General features: G+C 36.8%; 1 long non-coding RNA gene across 2 annotated transcripts in view; it reads left to right on the plus strand.

The window, feature by feature from the left end:
• LOC108398557 (uncharacterized) overlaps window positions 1–13,273 on the plus strand; it is a 137,909-nt gene that overhangs the window by 82,348 nt on the left and 42,288 nt on the right. The window contains exon 5 of one of the 2 annotated variants that reach the window (XR_012124233.1): window positions 6,471–8,188. The exons of the other annotated variant lie outside the window; for it this stretch is intronic. This is a non-coding gene — a long non-coding RNA (uncharacterized lncRNA). Of the gene's footprint in view, window positions 1–6,470; window positions 8,189–13,273 lie in introns of those variants that run through there. 2 annotated transcript variants of the gene reach the window in all.

Consider the following 13,273-nt stretch of genomic DNA (forward strand, 5'->3'; position numbering starts at 1 on the left):
TATTCCCACATCATTTAATAGCCTTTAAAAACAGTAATGACGATCTCATGTTTCATTTATGGATGGATGTGTGAAGTAATATGTGTAGGAGTTAAGACCATGCCTAGATTCTGGAGGCAAGACTACGAGAGTTTGGATCCCAGCTCTGCCATATGCCAGCTGGGTGCCTTTGCATAAATTTCTTAATCTGTCAGTATCTCAGTTTCTTCATCTGTAAAATAGTAGATAAAAATGATAGTACAAAGTTCACTGGGTTATTATAAGGATTAAATGGATTAATCTTTTTTCTTCAAAACCTTTAGAATTATTCCTGGCACAAAGTAAACACTATCGTTGTAACAATAAATAAAGTAAGCCATTACAAATTATTAATAATAAATAATTAATTAGTAGTAGTAGTAGCTCATCATCATTATTAAATAGTAACAAACAAGCCACTGTTATCAAAATAGCATGATTAATATAATGTTAGATAGGCTACTTCTCATTTTTATTACTAAAAATTAAGCCATGATAAAAACTCTTACAAATGACTCTTTTTCCCATCTAATTATTTCCCTAGGAATTACAGAGCCAAAAGCATAAAATATGTAACTAAAAAGATTGTAAGACTTTACTCTCACACTTCCAATTTATGAGCTTGTCTATTTCACCACACTGATGACAATACTAAGGAGTATTTTTAAAAATATTTTATGCTAATATTATAACAACTCAGTTTATATTTGTATTTCTTGGACTACCATTTTAGAGGTTTTAAAAAAATATTTTTTATTATGCACTTTTCCCTTATAGGTTATACTGTTTCCTTTTTCCTGTCTATAGAAATTCTAAGTATATTAATATATCAATTTGTGATTTGTCATTATTTTTGGCACTGTTTTTCCCAAGTTTTTGTTTTGAAATTTTGTTTGGATGTTTTCTGTGAACCATACATTTTTATTTTTTAAAGACAGATTTGCTGACCTTTTATCTTTGTTCTTGTTTTATATTTTAGCATTTTATGTTTAGTAAATATAAAATCACAAGATTGTGATACTCATCTTTCTTCTAGACTGTTTTTTTAAAACATTAAACTCTTAAGCCCATCTGGAACAAATATTGACTATGATTTGGGGTAAGAGGTATGTGTTCTCCAAATAGCTAACCATTTTACACAGAATTATTTATTGAATAACCTTCCTTTCCTTATAGACTTAGAAAATCATCTCTGTAATATGCTAAGTCACCTGTATAATATTCTAAATATAATTACTAAACTATGTATCATGTCTGTTTCTGGAATGTTTATTTTGCTTTTGTACCATACTATTTTAATGCTGTAACTGTGCATAGTGCATTATAATATCTGTGCAAGTCAGATACTTCCCCTTTTGTGTTACAGACTATAACTGTGAAGTCCCAGATCTATTCCCAACCTCCTTTCCTGTATCTTCCTCGCACATGCATCCTGGAAAATCTAAATGTCACTTTTCCAGCATCCTTCACACCTGTGTCTGGTCATGAACCCAAGTTCAAGCTAATGAGCTATGAGCTGAAGTCTGTAGGGGATTTTTTGGAAAAGCTTGGGACATCATTGTTTTGTTTTGTTATAATCTTCCAGAGGTGGAAGACTAAGAATCCTGTGGTCATTTTTTTCTCCTAAAAGAGCTATAACAAATAGGAGACCTTTTTAGATGGGACTTTCTGTACCATTTTACTTATAAGCTTCCTATGATGTTAATAAGTATTTCTTGAAGAAAGGAGCCCATGATCCTTGAAGATCCACTTGAAGAAGTGTCATCTTATACTCTTGGAGATGCATCTTGCATATTAGCTTTTTGAAAAATCTGAATATAAACATCTTAACGCTGTTTAATCCAGTATTCTCAAAATCAATATGACCAACAAAGCCATTCCCTCCTTTTCTTTTTATGAGGAACACCTCTTAATGGGGTGCAGCATTTTAAGGAAGCCTGCTATTGTAGGCTTTATAGGGATTGTCAACTATTTTACTTTCACTGGATGAATGACTAAAAATGTGGACTGTATCCATGTGACAAATCACACCTCTCAATAATTACAAAAGATATGTTCTTTAGTATTTACCAAGAACAAAATAACTAGTTGGTTCTCTAACAAATTTATCATACCATATTAGTTATTCCACATGTATAACAACCATGAACAACATATGAGTAAAGTTACAGGTGATTTCATGTTTCTGTGACAATCAGAAATGCACTGTCCAAGTATCTAATTTTTCTCCGTTCCTTGTCAGTTCATATTGGATTAGTCACTATTGCCGGAATTTTAGTCTCTGTTGTCACTCTTTGGCAGTCACTATTGCCAAATTCCCTGTCTATATGTCTGAAACAATCAGTCTTCAGTTGGTAACTCATGTTTGTTAGGCAATACATTGTATCATTGTATGAATAATATGCTTTGTTCTTAAAATTAGTTTTCTCTGGTAATTATACAGGGAGAGTAATTCGCCTCCTACGTGAAAGTAGTTTCAGCAGAAACACTTGCTGTATAATGCTTTGCGCAAGAACTTCCACAACTTCAATCCCAACTCAACTAGGCGGAGGGTTCCCTGGGAGACTGACTGTCCACCATTACCCAGGAGGCTCTGCTTCTACAAAGTGACTTTCAGTCTCCCTCGTATCCCATTCTTTCTTACTGTAGTAACTAGAGGTGAATTAGTCTACTTACTGTGATGTGGATATTTAAGATGCTAAAATTCCAGAGTTTAGAGAACCAGGTTTTATGGTACATGTATCTTCTCAGGTACATAATGAGGCACTTAATTCCTTGTGATGTCAAGGTAGGGTCCTGGGGGAAGGCAGATCAAATGACTGTCTACTTTGGCCAGCCTTGTCATAGGAACTAACTAGCAAGGTTTGGAATGTAGATACTATTGTGTTCAATTTCAAATAGTTGGATTGAGAATTATGATTTCTTGACTTCAGAGGAGCTGTCATTTAATGTAGTAGGTCATAGATGGGTCATACTGCATGTATTGTTTGTAGGCAGAATAAAGTAAATGTTTTACAAGTTAGATGCTGCAAAAATGCAGTCGTTAACAAGAGCGCGAGGAACCCTGCTGACGCCATACATCTGGAGGAAGAGTATGCCAGGTGGAACACAGTAAGGTCAGTGGTCCCATGGAGGCCAGAAGCTTGATCTGAGTACAAGAAAGAAAACTAGAAAGTTATCCAGCAGCCAGATCATGAAGGGCCTTTCAGGCTTAGGCAAATAGTTGGTATTTTATTCTTGGTTTGGTTGGAAACATTGGAAAGATTCAATTTGACCGGATCAAATTCAGGTTTGAGAGTGATCACTTCTGCCGTGTGCTTTGTAGAAGAGCAATATTGGAGGCAAGGAGATTGTTTTGCAATATGGTTGTGAAGTAATGTATTTGGAGTAAGAACACATCAATAACAATAATCATAGCTAACATTTCTTTTGTACTATTATCTTAAGGTACCATGCTCAGCATGACTCAATTTAATTAGATTCATTGTCTAATTGATCATATATGTACTATGTATAAGGGTCTATTGTGATTCAAAAATACAAATTAGATTGAAAATTCTCCTAATCATGGTAGTTGGTATCACCCAACTGAAAAAAAAAAGTATTAAAATCATAGTTACACATGTATGGTTTTAAGTAATTTCTTGGCCTTAAAGTGACCTTTGTTTGAAAATACTGGGAGTGAATATGTTAGATGGAGAAGAATATTTAGTCCTACTCAGTGCCTATCAGGAATGGCTTCCAGGAGGGTCACTGCAGTGTGGAAATGGGGAAGAGTCCAAAGGGACTAAGCCCAACAGAGGGAATTCATGGAGACAGGACACGCAGTGGAACCTTCCACCTGAACAAAGAGACTGCATGCCGTCTAGAATCACAGTTCAGGCAGTGCACCAAAAGTGCAGGCTGATCTAGGCACTCACCCACCCCTGGGTTAGAAGGCCTCATCTGGGGAGAAGAGCTGGGGCCAGGTTTGGGGGGCTTTTGCAGTAGCCTTAAGACAAGTGCATTTGAGTTGTTAACTGAGGAAGGTGGTTTGACTTAAGATTAGGAGAATTGGAGTTAGATTTTAACTCTTGGAAGCAAGAGTTGAGGGAAAATGAAAAAAAGAAAGGAGGCCCTAATCTGCCATCTGTGCAGGACACTGCAGAGTGCCGACTGGATGCCAGAGTCAGGGCACAGAGGAGGTCCGGAGTGGGAGAAACGGGAACAGAGCAGGTCAGAGAGGTAGACTGGACCCTCCAGGGTAGAGCCTGGAGAGCTTACCTATCTGAAGTTGATCCTGGTGTCTCATGCTTTTTAATTCTTTGGCTTCTTGGTCACTGGGTGTAGTGCATGAAGGTGTCTAGAGCACTTAGGAGGGAAGTATATCCCCTTCTGACACATTCTGTTAGTTTGGGGGCTAAGGGGTGTTGGTGTGAGTGATGTACTAGAACTAGCTTATACCTGTATTTAGTGATATAAAGGTGGTATCTTGAAACTGATCATGATAGGAATATTTATACCATAAAATATCTGCATTGTAGTCAGCAAAAAATATTTACCAGCACACCTGTGGTTGGCACTATTCACAGGTGACAATATGATACAGCATTGTACCTAATTCCAGGAGATAGAATTTTATGTGCAAATTGCTCCTGGGAGTTTTATAACAGCAATCTTAATGATCATTTCAGGGGCTGTCACAGCTATGACTGCAGCAAGAGTTACAACCCACCCTAGTTCACCTTGAAAATATATAGGAAACCTACTGTCACCTTGCCTTCCTTGAAATAAGCCATGGGCAAAAATAAGAATTGTAATATAATCTTAGCTAGAATGGCATGGTGTTAACCACAGTGTGCATCTGTGGCCACACAGCATTTTTAGGTTAATAGAAAGTCTGATTTCTTTTCAAATTCAAAAGTCAAATTGATGTTATCATATTTCTTGCTTATAAACTTTGAAAGCTGGCTTAACAAAAAGCTTCAGGAACTACATTACCATACACTTGAATAGTCCCACAATTTAAAAGTTATTTGCCACCTTCCCTTTATCAACTTCAAGTCAAAAAAGTAAGGCAAACCAGTTACCCAGACATTAAAGTCATGCAAAGCTCATGGTGACAAGTAGAATTTCCCAGGATGGTGTTCCACTTAGAGTGTTAGTCTGATATAAAATTAAAATTGAAACATAGTTTTAAGAGGCAGTTTTGAAATACTTATTTGAGTTCAGGTATTCACAGGTTTCCCATCTCTTTTGAAGTATTTAAAACAAACTTGTCAATTATAAAAACTCTTCCAATGACGGGATTTCTATAGAGTGTGGTCAGCTTTCTGGGAAAATTACATTGAGTTCAAGAATTTTGAAATCCGAACTTCAAACTTGCTGGATTTCCATTTGGCTTCAGATTTTCTTTCAAATGTTTTATTGCACACTGACTCAGCATTCTCAAGAAATCCAAATATGGTAACAAGGCTAACAGATATACTGTGTGAAATACACCCATCTGGAACTTATTTTATTCTAAAAGAGCATATCTTCACCATTAAACCAAATATAAAGCACTCCACTATAGTTAAAGGAAGTTTTGGGAAATCTTTGGCTTGAATTTTGATCCTGAATTATTTGGGTCTTTCTATTTTCTTCTGGGAAATATTTTAAAGTTCATCTTGATAACCAGGACAATTTCTTTGCAATTTAATAGGATTCAGGTGTCCCCAGTCACACATCTAATGTGTGGAAATTTCATTTCTTTCCTTCCTCTTTATATCTTTCCTTTTACTCTTTTTGAACGCATAATCCTGAATGTACACATTTTGAAAGCCAGGGCAGTCCCCCTATTCCACACCCTCCTGTCCTTGACATGGACACCACAGCAACCTTCTCCACCCAGATTCCTTTTTAGCCACAGTAACCATGAGAGTTTAACATCCGTCTTTACCTTTCTCTCTTTGGTCTTCAAGCCAGGTGTGAACTATAAATTGAGGTAGAATGTACAGCTGGGTCAATAAAGGGTGGGGAGGAAAAATGAAATAGATTTCCTATCATTTTTCACCAAGTTTGAAAAAGAGTTTGGCAAAGAGGAAAAAAATAAAATAGGAAGCAGGATTGCACATATAAATTAAATATTTTCACCCCAACCCTTTTTAGATAGCCCAGGGGTATTAGGAGTGTGTGTGTTTTGGATGGGCTAGGCAAGCATTCCAACGGTAAATGGCTTCCTGTTCAGCATGTTCGAAGTCAGGCTGTCTTTTGGGGTTGGTTAAAAATATGTGTGAAATATGTACTTTTATTTCAAGCCAAGTCAAATGTTTTCAATCATCCCCCCCTTACTTGTTTCTCCTCTCTTCCCATCCTGTCATTTCTTGCCCCCCCAGACAGTAAAATATGCCCCCCAAATGTGTTTTTTTTCCAAAAGGAAGTTTAGTTATTAATTATGGATTACATGTAAACATATACTATTGCCCTTGAAGGTATTCACCAAGAACCTGGCCACTGTCCCTCCCGGCTGGCATTTGTGCGTGTTAGGTCTTGGTGAGCAGAAGTTAGAAGAGCATGCAGAGAAACCAAGTGTTTGGCTCAAGCACAACAAGGAACCAATGGATAATTGAGGGTGAGAAATGGTCTATAACTTTTCACCCCAGTGGTGATGAACCTATAATTCCCAAATTGTTTGTGTGATTTTCTATTTCTACCACATCAGTGGCAAATATTATTTTGTACTGCATGTTCCTTGTGGATTTTTTTATTTCTTCATCAGCAGGGTCTAATTAGGATGCCCAAAAGGGAAAAAACATACCTGGGGCCATCATACCTAGCAAGAAATGGCCACAGATGTACCCAGAAGGAAAAAATTTAGACTTTTGGTGGAAGCCATAGAGTTCCTCCAGTAAAATGTTACACTGATGTTGATAGACTTTAAAAGTGTATGTCATATGATCTAATTAGAGGAAGCTCTCAGATAGTCAAATTAGACATCAAGCTGTCGAGGAAACTTTTCTGTTTGGCATAGGCTACTGAGCCTGCAAATGCTCTCTGCCGAAGACGCAGACTGTGGCTTTGTTTTCCTACTTCTCCATTTACTGAGCCTGTTTAAATTCAGGAGTGTTCTTAGAGGACTCTATTTACTATGGTATTAGTTGTCCGAGTTAACCCTTTCCATATTTTAAAATTTATTTAGTGTAAGAGGTGATTATTTTTTAACTTCTATGGGAGTTGCCTGGCTTGTGTGTGTTCTGTGTATATAGGAAAGCCAATCTTTCCAAATGAATCTCTAAGGATAATTTATTCAAAGAATGCCTCTTGACATGTGACTCTAGGTTTTTGGTGTTTGCTGTTTTCAAATCGGTTAACTCAGCAAACACTTGTTAAATTGTTGACTGAGCAAAGCACAATGCTAGGTGCTGTTTACAGGATGTTAATAGCTTGGACATAATTCACCTTGACAAAGTCTAACACCCTTTTATTATAAAAACTTAGAAAACTAGGTCTGTAAGGGAACTTCTAAAACATAATAAAAGGGCATTTACTGAACAAACAAACAAACAAACAAACCCACAGCTAACATCATATTAAATGGTGAAAGACTAAAAGCTTCCCCCATAAAATCCAGAACAGGAACAGGACAAAGATCCCACTTTTACCACTGCTATTCAAAATTTTTTCTGGAAGTTCTAGTTAGAGCAATTAGACAAGAAAAATAAATGAAAGAATGCAAATTAGAAAGGCAAAAGTAAAACTCTCTCTATTCACAGATGGCATGATGCTTTATGTAGAAAATCCTAAAGAATCCACGAGAAAACTACTAGAGCTAATAAAGTCAGCAAAGTTACATTTGCTCATTTTTGGTTATAGTTTAGCACTTTAGTATCCTCATTAAGTCTAATAGCAGCTTATCCTCAAGAGCAACATTTAATGCTTTTAAAAAGGAATATGAAAAAAGTGAATATGGAAGGTCCCTTATTGTATGGTGAAAAATGACTGTACTTACTGCCCCCATAATGCAGGTTTATGTGTTAAATTCTCATGAGAGTACTTTGTCATTAGATTAAATTTTGGTTAAATTCCAAATACTTATAAAACTAGTAGACTATCGAGTCTCATTATGCCTTGAACAAGATTCATTTATTAGATTACCTGCTGAGAGCAGATGATACTGAATAAAAAAATGGAGGGAAAAGTGTGATGATCACCTGTGCATTAGAGATGGGAGGGCGGGACGGAGATTGAGAGAGGCTCCAAGGAAGGTGAAGAAAGAAGAGGCAAGGTATCCACAAACAAAAAGATACTGTAGACTTTTACTGTTCATTATGGTAGCTGTGACCCATATTGGACTATTAAAGCTTAAATTGATTAGAATTAAAAATCAAGTTGTTTGGTTGCATTAGGTACGTTGCAAATGTGTGGTTACTATGTGTGGCTAATGGCAACCATGTTGGATAACATCCGTACAGAGTTCTTGTCACTACTGAACAGTCAACAGTAAGTTGACTGAATAGTGCTGCTATTGGTAGTGTTTTGTCCTTATTTCCCTCAACAATATATAGTATGTTTTCTGTCAGAAATGATTGCTAATTCAATTTTTAATTATTGGATAGTATTTGATTACATTAATACACCATGATTTGTAAAAGTTAAACATTACAAAAACAGCTTTTGTGTAACTTTTTGTTGTTATACACATGGCTATTGTTTATATAGAAAAATGCCTTGTAGCAGAATTTTTGCACTCACCTTAAATTATTTATTTAGAATAAATTCTTAGAACTAAAATGCTTGCTTTAAATGTTATAAACATGTTTTAGGGCTTGTGATATGGGTGGCCAAATTCCTCTCCAGAAAGTTTGTTTATATGCCATAACCATAAGTGACAGGAAACGCATTTAATTTTGAAAGAAAAGGAACTACCCCCTAAAAAGTCAAAACAAAACAAAACAGCACAGCTGCCTCTGTGAGGAATAGAATTTTGAATTTGGTAAGAATAGCTGTGAAGAGCTGAGCTGTAAAACACAACAACCAAAAACAATACATAGTAACTACTTTTACAGTATTCCTGTATGGTAGGCACTATTTGGGGATTTTATGTGCTAACTCAGTAGTAAGACAGCCTTGTGAGTTACCTACTACTGTGATTACTCTCAGGTAGGTAGACAACGTTGAGACACCTGGAGTTCAGTAACTTGCTTGAGATCATACACTAGGCAACAAAGTTTAGGATTTGAGGTCACCTGCATTCATTCAGACTGGTAAGGGTACAAGAGTCCATGTCACTACACTACATTGTCTTAACCATTTTATTCAAATCCCAATGGAATCAAGTATTAGGGATCATATTGTGTCCTCCAAAAGGTCTGTTGAAGTCTAACCTCCAGTACTTTATAATGTGACCTGATTTGGAAAGAGGGCCATTGCAGATGCAATTAGTTAAGAAGTAGTCATACTCAAGTATGGTGGATTCCTAATCCAATATGACCACTGTCCTTATGAGAAGTGGCCGTGGAAGGACACAGACACATGAGGAAAGCACCATGTGATGATGAAGACACAGTGCAGTTTTGCAGCCACAAGCCAAGGAGTGCCAGCGATTGCCAGCAAACCACCAGAGGCTAGGAACAGCAAAGAAAGGATTCCCTTACAGTTTTCAGAGGGAGCATATAGCCTGCTGAAACCCTAATTTTGAACTTCTAGTCTCCAGAGCTCTGAGATAACACCTGTCTGTTGTTTTAAGCCACCAAATTTCTGGTACTTCATTATAGTTGCCCTTGGAACTAATGCACCGAGTAATTTACAAAGACATTCCAGTGTCTGGCCAGATGCTCAGCTAGTTCATGAGCACATGTCACCTACTTATAATTTTGCCCCCTGTCACATTTGTCAGATAACTACTTGGTGCTCAATCACATGGACTGAAGACCAAAGATATTATGTTTGCAATTGAGACTGCTTGTCTTGGAAATATCAAAGAACTGTCTGACTGACTCATAAATATTATTGAATTTGCCAATGTTATATTCACTTTCTGGGAAGCTAATAATTGTATATTTTTGTTCATTTTGAAAGAGTCATGATTCACTAAGACAGCATAAGCTATGCTAGTATCATGTAGCAGTATTTAGATGTGTCTTCCTTGTAGGAAAAGCTGTGAGGTTTAAACAACTATACATTATCGGTGAATTTGTCCTTTTGTCCTGATTTTCATTGCCATATTTAGTCAGATTGTAGCTTGTCCAATTTTGGAAAATCAAAATGCTTCTTGGCTTAAAAAAGTAAAACAAATATATAGTTTGCTCCATGCTCTGATAAAAAAATAAGACTTCATGATGAAAATAACTGGAAATTATCTTATGTTGCATGAAGATTTGAAATATGAGTTCTTAAACTGTAAGTTTTCCTTTATAATAACAGAAGGAAGAGTCTAGAAGTATCAGGAATCTCACAAGATAACTTGCTCTCCCCCTTTGTTTATAAACCACATGTTTATATCCCTGATTTATTCTTTCCCCCTGAAGGAATACTCTGTACAGCCTATGTGATTGGTGCCTGAAAGTCTAACAGCAATCCACTTTTTAATATTAAGCATTGCCTTCTCCTGGCAGACATGATTTAAAAGCAAAACTAATGGTAGCTTCTTTATTAATACCTTTACTGTGCCAAGCATTGTGCTAAATGTGCCCTTACATACATCATTGCACTTGAACTTTGTAAAAACTGTAGGAAGAGTGGTGAGATAAATACTGATGAGGAATCTGAAGCTCAAATTAGGTTATAAGATCTAGAAAATAGCATTTCAGGTTTCAAATCCAGGGCTGTTTGAATCACAGTGTATTTCTATGTCCTATGCTCTCTTGTTTTCTAGTGGGGCAGAACATGTGGACAGCAGAATACTGGGGCTCTGAAGGGGGAAGCAGGAAGTGTCTCAGTGGAGAAAAGAGAGAAGGGAAGCATTAAGGACAAACTTCTGGCACCTTCTAATGCCTGGGGCTTTCCTTGAATCCACTGGATATGCTCTATTTAGTATAGTAGTCACTAGATATATAGGACTACTGGACAGTTGAAATTAGGCTTATGCAAACTGAGATGTGCTAGAAGTACAAAATGCATACTGTATTTTGAAGACATTCAAATATTTATTTGAATAATAATGCAAATATCTTATTAATATTTTTATTAAATGCAAATATCTTATTAATGTTTTTATATTGATTACATGGTGAATGATAATATTTAGATATATTGGGTTAAATAAAATATACTATTAAAATTCACTTCACCATCTTTTTACTTTTTCAAAATATGGCTACTAAAAATTTGAAATTATATATGTAATTCTTATTATGTTGCTCTTGGATGACACTGCTTTAGGAGTTCAGGTAATCTGGTCACCCTGAATGTTCATTTAAATGAAAAAAAATAGGATTACCCTTTTTGAAAAAATACTGCAATTCAAAATGAATACGGTTTTTAAAACACACAACATACTATTTTTATCTTCAAGATAAAGCCATTGTTCAAATTTTAAACCCAATCCTAAAAAATTGCAATAGTGAGATGTGAGAGTTTTAGTCTTTGTGGCAGATTGTTTGCAAAACTGGACTCAATTTCTCCCTCCTTTTTTTTGAGCTACTGTTAGCTTCTCTCAGTAGGAAGTGGGGTCTATTTCCCTACTCCTTAAATCCCCAGTCACAAAAGCGTCCTTGTGAGATGCTTCAGACAACAGAGTATGGCAGAATGATAGTGCACTGACGCTGGGTTTAGTCTCAGCAGGCCTTGTACTCTTTCTAGTCACTCTCCTGGAATCCTGCCCACCTTTCATGTGAACAGACCCTGAAATAGGCTGCTGGAGGATGAGAGGCCATGTGGAACAGAGGCAAATTGTCCCCCTGGCGGCACTGTCCGTGTAGTTTTCTATGGCTACTGCAACAACACAAATTTAATGACTTGAAACAATACCAGTTTATTATTTTTCAGTTCTGCAAGGCTTCTAACACAGGTCTCACTGGGCTAAAATCAAGATAATCACCAAGGGTGTATTCTTTTCTGGAAGTTCCAGGGGAGAATCCTTTTCCTTATCTCTGGCTTCTAGAGGCTGCCCAAATTCCTTGGCTTATAGCCCCCCTTTTTTTTATGTGCAATGCCAGCTACTGGGTTCGGAGGCTTTTTGACCTCACATCACCCTGACCTCTTCTTGTGACTCCCTCTGACACTTTTAAGGACTTGGTTATTATATTGGGGTGACCAAATAATCCAGGATAATCTCCTTGTTTTAAGATGAACTGATAAACCTTTTATTTCACCTGCAGTCTTAATCTTCCTTTGCCTTATCAGTAACATGTGCACAAGTTACAGAGATGAGGATATGGACATATCTTTGTGGGGTGCAGTGGGGGGACGTCTTTATTCTGCCATGCCACCATCCTTGACCAGCCAGCATTTAACTAACCCTGGGAGCTGACTAGAGATGCATGCATGGGTTTGGCTGTGACCAGACCTGTCCAGCTGAGCCCGTGCCACACTGCTGACCTACAGAAAGATGAATTAAATAAAGGTTGGTTGAGCACCTTTATCAAAAGTTGGGTGGTTTGTTGTGCAACAAAAGAAAACTGATACTGTCTTGGAAAACGCCCAACAAATGCTAACTGACTTTTATGTTCATGTAAAATACTCTGAAATCAAATTTTTCCAGCAATCCTGATAATTTGAAGCACTCCATATTTGTTTAACTGTTTTACTAACAATTTTTACTCTTTTTTAAGGTCATGGCGATATTCTTGGGGAAAACCCTGTCTCTCTAGTGAATTGTTTTCAGCATAGAAAGTCATTTACCTGTGCTTCTCTACCAATATTCTCATCTCTGCTCTTATCAACAAAAGGGAGGCTTAATCTTCAGGTCCTTGCTGTTTGAAATAATAATGACTTGTGGCCTGGGCCAAGTTTCCAATAGTGGATAAATATTTTTTAACAACCTCTCGAGATGTTTTAATTATACTGTGAGTTCTCTTGTAAGAGGATTCAACATGTAGTAAGTTACTTTTGGTGTGTACTTTGTGGTACAGATTGCACAATCAGCTTTTGGAGAAATCAGGTTTTGTTTACCTCAGGGGAAGGCCCTGATATGCCTAACAATGCATATTCTCTGTTTCAACTGTGAAACAGAAAGAAAAAAAAAGTCAAAAGTCCCTTTCTGATAGTCATAACATTTTAGTCTCCTAACAGAGACCTCAGAGTCACTGGCACTTTAAAAAAAAGTTTCAACTGGAAAATATGCACCCAGCAGAAT

Source organism: Manis javanica, chromosome 13 (assembly GCF_040802235.1).
Source record: "Manis javanica isolate MJ-LG chromosome 13, MJ_LKY, whole genome shotgun sequence".
Lineage (NCBI taxonomy): Eukaryota > Metazoa > Chordata > Mammalia > Pholidota > Manidae > Manis > Manis javanica.